At 46.4% G+C, this 7321-nt stretch overlaps 1 non-coding gene across 1 annotated transcript; it reads right to left on the reverse strand.

The window, feature by feature from the left end:
• Positions 1–4849: 4849 nt before the first annotated feature.
• Positions 4850–4925, reverse strand: TRNAP-GGG (transfer RNA proline (anticodon GGG)). The gene has a single exon. It is a non-coding gene; the product is annotated as a tRNA-Pro (tRNA).
• Between the last annotated feature and the right edge of the window lie 2396 nt (positions 4926–7321).

The raw sequence follows: 7321 nt of genomic DNA on the forward strand, positions 1-7321 counted from the left end.
AGCAGAGTGGAAGTTCTACACAGGAGTTGGTTGTTCCTGCGGCCTGGCGTGCCTTTCTACAGGGCATGGGTTTCTTCCCTGGGGTGTCTGTGTAATGCACTTTCCTTATTTGGCTTCTGGGGCCCAGTGTGCCTGCCATCCATGACTACATCAGGGAGTTGCCTGTTCGTGCGAGATCATTAGCCCCCTTAATCCTCCTTTGTACCTGGATTATGTCAGACTTTAAAGTGCGCCTGGAGGCTTCCTATGGGTCTAATTTCACAATAACAGAGAAATGTCACACTAACCTCCCCCCAACTCCCACAACAATGTATTTGTTTTTGAAACAGTTTAATAGAGTAACATACAGGAAGAAACAGGAGCAAGAGGAAACGAGAAAAAAGTGCTCTAAAGTCACAAGGCAGCTAATGATGGTAGGGCCGTCAGCTCCTGCAGGAGTCTATGGGGCAGCCAGACGGAGTCAGCGCAGAAGGGCCAGCGCCCTCCTCCACCGGACAGATGACCCTGTAGTGGGCTGCCAGAGGGGAGGGCTCATTATCAATGGGACCCTTTCATCAAGTCCCAAGCCATTGCCGATTCACTAGGTTTAAAGCAGCAAAAGGTGATACCGTGGTGGCGGCAGTGGCATGGGGTAGGGGTGCTCCGGTGAGGATGAGAGGACTAAAGCATCTGGGGAAGTCAGAGCGGAGGCGCTTAGAATGAGCCAGACTGTCTGGCCTGTGCTATCCGTGTCCCCCTTCTGCTCAAAAGCCATTGGTGCTACTCTTTCATGGCCACAGTTGCTTCCCTCTCTCCCCATCCCCTGACCCCAGGCAGTCACCAATCTCTTTCCATCTCTACAGTCTTATCATTTCAAGGATGCTCTGTAGATGAAATCGTAGTATATAACGTTTTGAGGTAGGCTTTTCCACTTAGTCTTCCTTCTTCCCTCCCTCCCTTCCCTTTTTTTATAAGCAAAAGGAGAGAAGATAGATTCCCGCATGAACCTGACTGGGATCCACCCGGTGGCCTCCTCCCCCCACCTGGGACCAGTGCTGGAATCAGCTGAGCTATCCTCAGTGACTGGGGCAATGCTCGAACCACTGAGCCATCCTCAGTGGTTGGGGTGATGCTTGAACCAGTTGAGCCATTGGCTGTAGGAGGGGAAGAGAGAGAAGGGGCAGAGGAAGGGGGAGAGAAGCAGATGGTCACTTCTCTTGTGTGCTTTGACTGGGAATTAAACCTGGGACATCCATACACCTGGTCAATGCTTTATCCACTGAACCAACCGGCCAGGGCAACTCACTCAGCATTTCTTAGTTGTGTGCATCAGTAGTTGTTTCCCTTTTATTGCTTAGTAGTTTTCCATGGTACAGATGGATAGTTGTCCCACCCCCCTCTTCTGCTCTTTTTTTTTTTTTTTTTTACAGAGACAATGAGTCAGAGAGAGGGATAGACAGGGACAGACAGACAGGAACGGAGAGAGATGAGAAGCATCAATCATTAGTTTTTCATTGCACGTTGCAACACCTTAGTTGTTCATTGATTGCTTTCTCATATGTGCCTTGACCGCGGGCCTTCAGCAAACGGAGCAACCCCTTGCTGGAGCCAGCGACCTTGGGTTCAAGCTGGTGGGCTTTTGCTCAAACCAGATAAGCCGCACTCAAGCTGGAGACCTCGGGGTCTCGAACCTAGGTCCTCTGCATCCCAGTCCGAGGCTCTATCCACTGCGTCACCGCCTGGTCAGGCTGCTTTTTTGTTTTTTGTGGCTTCAATTCTCCATGGTCAACCACCATCTGTAAATTCTAAATGGAAAATTCCAGAAATAATTCATTTGTTTAAATTTTGTGCCATTCTGAGTAGTGTGATGACATCTTGCACCATCCTGCTCTGTCCCACCTGAGGTGTGAATCATCTCTTCATCCAGTGGACCCAATCTGTGTAAGCTTCCCACCTTTTAGTCATGCAGTAGCTGTCTCGGTTACTAGATCAGCTGTCACAGCATTGCAGTGCTTGTGGTCAAGTCACCTTTATGGTACTTGCTCTGAGCATGAGACCAGTGATGCGGCAGTTCAGATATGCCAGAGAGAAGCCAGAAATTGCTTCCTTTCAGTGAAAAGGTAAAAGTTCTTGACTTAATAAGTAAGTTCTTGACTTAATAAAGCATTTTATCATCTCACATCATCACAAAAATAAGGGTGAGTATTGTATAATAAGATGTTTTGAGAATAATAAGATGTTTTGAGAGAGAGAGATATCAGCTATTCACATAACTTTTACTACAGTATATTGTTATAATTGTTCTATATTATTATCTAATTATTAACCTCTTACTGTGCCTAATTTACAGGTAAAACTTTGTCATAGGTATGTATGTATAGACAAATGTGGTTTAAGTAGGGATTGGCACTACCTGTAGTGTTAGGCATTCACTGGGCGGTTTTGAGCATATCCCCCATAGATTAGGGGGAACTGTTGTCACCTTTTGTTTAATTGTTCCATAAAAGGGTAACATGAGAGGTCTTTGTGATAGAACTATTCTGTATTTTGATTGTGGTGGAAGTCAGACGACCATCCACGTGATAAAAACTGCACAGAACTGACCACGTACACACCCAAGTGCGTATAACACCGAGAAACCTGAAGAGGGTGGGTGGATCGTATTGGCATCAATGTCCTAGTTGGGATGCTGTGCTACAGGTCTGGAAGCTGTCAGCACTGAGGATACTAGATGGAAGGTACATTGGATTTATCTGCGTTGCTTGTTATGTTGGCATATGCCTCTACAATTACATTAAAAACAAAACAAAAAATGTTTGCTCGCTCTCCTTTGACCCTGGGACAAGGCTGAACTCCTTTGTCTGGAACTCCAGGCCCTTCCATGACCTGGCTCTGCCCTCACCTGCCTTAGTCTTCTCTCTCATGAACCAGCTAGGCTAACTTGTTCACTGTGTCCCATCATAACAGGCACTTTTCTTTAAAATAAACTTTCCTGTTTGAAGTGTAACCTTCAAATAAAGAAGGGCTCAAATCCTCCTAACAGACTGAACTGTGGCTGGGTTGCATTTTTCAGGGATTTGGCATGGTGATGGGGCCAACTTGGACTTGGTGAACATGTTAAGGACACTTAACATGAATCTTTTATAGATTCTTGCTGTATTGGCCAAGAGTTTGCTTAAAGGCTTTTAATCACTGTAAAAAAAATAGAAGGCTGGATAAAGAAGATGGGGCACATATACACCATGGTATACTAGTCAGGAAGAAGAAATGATGATATCGGCTCACTTACAGCAGAATGGTGGAATCTTGATAACGTTATGCAGAGTGAAATAAGCGAATCAGAAAAAAACAAGAACTGCAGGATTCCATACATTGGTGGGACATAAAAGTGAGACTAAGAGACATGGACAGGAGTGTGGTGGTTACGGGGGGTGGGGGGAGGGAAGGAGGGAGAGGGGGAGGGGAAGGGGGAGGGGTACAAAGAAAACTGGATAGAGGGAGATGGAGGACGATCTCTCTTTGGGTGATGGGTATGCAACAGAACTAAATGACAAGATAACCTGGAAATGTTTTCTTTGAATATATTGATATGTACCCTGATTTATTGATGTCACCCCATTAAAATAAAAATTTATTTATATATAAAAAAAGGGCTCAAATCCTAAATGCAGAGGTCAATGAATTTTCAGTGTGAACCCACCTGTGCAACCAGAATCTGATTGATAAGTAGAACATTGCCAGACCCCAGATGTGTCCCCCTCACCTCCATCCTCTCACTACCCTCCAAAGGGTAATCACTGTCTGGTGTTCATCCCATGTATTAGCGTTGCCAGTTTTTAAACTTCCCATAAATGAATTCATGGGTTTGTATTTTTGCTGGTTTCTTTTGCTCAACATGTCCATTTGCTTTATTCCCGCTGCAGGTAGCATTAGTTTGTTCATGTTCATTGCTGTATAGTGTTCATGCCATGGTGTGAACAAACCGCAATGATGTAATTGATACATATACTGTTGGTGATTATCGGGCTGCTTAGAGTTTTGGGCTGTTTTGAATAGTTCTTCCATGATTGTGCTTTTACCTGCCTTTTGGCTCATGTGTGTACTCATTTCACTTGCACAAATACCTCGAAGTAGAACTGCTGGGTCAGAGGACATACACAAGTTTAGCTTCAGTAAGTACTGCCAAATAGTTTTCAAAGTGGTTGGACCAATTTACACTCTTACAAGGAGTGTGTGAGAGTTCTTGTTGTTCTGCATCCTTGCTAGTTCTCAGCTTCATTAGTCTTATTAGTTTTGGTGATTCTATCTAGTGGGATGTGTAGTGGTAGCCTATTATCAAGGACCAGTTGGGGAGGATTTTCTGCTCTTCCCCAGCAGGAGAATGCTATTGCTTCTTACACAGTGTAAGGGTTACCATGGGGACAGAGAGGTTTCCTTCTTCCTGCCCAGAGGCACATAGACAGCTGTTTTTCAACCCTTTTTATAGACAGTGGATCTTTCCCTAGGCCAGTGGTTGGCAAACTCATTAGTCAACAGAGCCAAATATCAACAGTACAACAACTGAAGTTTCTTTTTTTTTTTTTTTTGTATTTTTCCGAAGTTGGAAATGGGGAGGCAGTCAGACAGACTCCCGCATGTGCCTGACCGGGATCCACCTGGCATGCCCACCAGGGGGTGATGCTCTGCCCATCCGGGGTGTTGCTCTGTCACAATCAGAGTTATTCTAGCGCCTGAGGCAGAGGCCACAGAGCCATCCTCGGCGCCCGGGCAAACTTTACTCCAGTGGAGCCTTGGCTGCGGGAGGGGAAGAGAGAGACAGAGAGGAAGGAGAGGGGGAGGGGTGGAGAAGCAGATAGGCGCTTCTTCTGTGTGCCCTGGCGGGGAATTGAACCCGGGACTCCCGCACCCCAGGCCGACGCTCTACCACTGAGCCAACCGGCCAGGGCCTGAAGTTTCTTTTGAGAGCAAAAAGTTTTAAACTTAAACTATATAGGTAGGTACATTCCTTATCGAGGTAGCGCCTGCATGTGGTATTTTGTGGAAGAGCCACACTCAAGCGGCCGAAGATCCTCATGTGGCTTGCGAGCCGCAGTTTGGCGACCAGGGGCCTAGGCCTCAGGAGTGGGGAGGGTTGTCTACTATTCCTTTAGTGGTGTAAGGCTTTGGCTTCTTATAAGAAAAGATTCTGGTTAATGGGCAGGGTTTTGTACCTGTTTTGGGCTCTCTTACCTCTCCTACCTGCCAAAGTCTTCTGAGTACCTGGTAGAAATGAATGGAAAACAGGTGGAGAGTATGGACCACTCTTGTGTGTCGGGCTCCCAGGGATCTTAGCTGCATGTCATCCTCACTTGATTTTTAAGAATTTATTATACTGTTAGCTCTTTTCTCATCCTCTTCCTCCAAAGAGGCTCTGGCGAAGGTGGCGCGACTCCAGGGTCCTCTCTGTGGCTGGCTTGTTGTTCTTCGGAACTCACTTCTGGCTTCCTGTAGCTCAGCTCTCTGAAAGGCGCAAGGGAAGAAAGGATTTTCTGGATCGTCTGGGTTTCTTTCTCTCATTGTTGGGGTGGGAGTAACGTTCTTTTGTGGCTTTCTACCTCTCACTGTGGTTTTTAATTTGAATTTCTCTCATGAGAAATGAATTTGAGCACATTTCAATATAATGACCATATATTGCGTTTTTGTGTCCCACTGTTTTACTCCGTAATGCCCTTTCCTTTTATTCCCTGCCTGCTCCTTCAAGGGTCAATTCAAGGGTCTCTTTGTCTGTTCGGCAGGCTCTAACCACCTCTGTCTTCAGCTGCCGCCCCTACCCAGCCCTAACCCTCACTCTTTCCTGCTCTCTACTTCCCTAGCATTTGGTACTACTTGGATTGAGCAACTAGGAATTGAGAAAAGATACCTTTTCTTCTGATTTCCATCAGCTTTCCCTACAGTGACTGGGAGGAGAGTAGGCGGGCAGAGCAGGCAGGGAGAGGGTGGCGGACGTGCCCAGGGTGGCTTTTCCTTGGGGCTTGGAGAGCGGGCTGGAGAGAGTTTCTTCCAAGACCATTAGGGCTGCACCTCATTTCCCCAAGGCAGTGTTTTACAGTCTGGGAATTGGTAGTAGGGTCTCCTTACAAACGCCCCGAGGGCTCATTCTGGTTTGGGTTGTCTCTGTTCCTTGCCGGGCACTGTTCCTGCCTAATTGAGCCCAAATTGCTGAAAACAAACTTTCTCAGGGTGTGTGGGGGGGTGATCCTCATCCTGTTGGGTATCAGCTTTCCCTAAAACCAAAATTGCTGCTTTGTCTAGACCTGCACGTTCATCGTTCTATTTTAAGAGCAGCCCCGAGTCCACAGCAGCCCGGCAGAGGTGGTGGCTCCATGTGAGACGGCCTTTCCCTGCAGTGTCTGCTTGTCCCCTCCTCAGCCCTTGGGACCGTGTCTGTCCCTGGCAGCTTCTGGGTGACGGCCGCTGTTTTGTTACTGTCTAGACTGCAGCGAGGATGGAAACAGCTTTGCCAAGTGAGACGTGAGGAAGATCGGATACGTCTCTGGCACAGAACAGCGAGCCTGAGCCCTGAAGGTTCATCAGCCACCTGTTGATTCTACATGTCCAGGTGTGCAGGGCTGGGTGTCCCTACGTCCTTCTTTCCCTTGACTCCGTGCACAGCATCCTTCTCACTCTGCTTCTCGGCCCGGGTTTCCGAGTGTGTTGGCGAAGCACATTAGTTTTCTGTGCTTCTCTCGCATTGAGACCTTGGGTGCTGGGAATGCTGAGCCACTAACTCTCCAGGGGGACAGCCTGGTGTGCAGCGCCTGCCCATTTCCAGAGTGTAAACACGCCCCCGCAGCCCGCTGAAGCTGCCCATGTGATATCACTGCCCATGAAGTTGGAGAGAGATACTCAGCAGCACACAATTATATAGTATTTCTACTATATAAGTAAAATAGCTATAAATAACCCAAGAGCACAGACCCGTGGTTAGCAGAGTATGGTCTGTAGGCCATATCTGTCACATGGCCTGTATTATGCAGCCCATGAGCTAAGATGGGTTTTTTTACAATTTTAAAGGGTTATAGAAAAGTAAAAAAGAACAATATGTGACAGAAACTGTCTGGCCCTCAAAGTCTAAAATAGTATTTTTCCCATTACAGAACAATTTGCTGACCCTTGGCATAGGTAATGGCACAATGTGGTAAAATAACTAGGAAATAATGAGTTTTGAGTATTTTTATTCTTGGGTTAAATGCAATTTATTTAATTATAAATGTATATCATTTATTTATTTATTTTTTGATAACAGCTGTGTTTAACAACAAGGTCACAAAAACCTTCCCCAAATTTAACAGTTTTCATGATC

Source organism: Saccopteryx bilineata, chromosome 2 (assembly GCF_036850765.1).
Source record: "Saccopteryx bilineata isolate mSacBil1 chromosome 2, mSacBil1_pri_phased_curated, whole genome shotgun sequence".
Lineage (NCBI taxonomy): Eukaryota > Metazoa > Chordata > Mammalia > Chiroptera > Emballonuridae > Saccopteryx > Saccopteryx bilineata.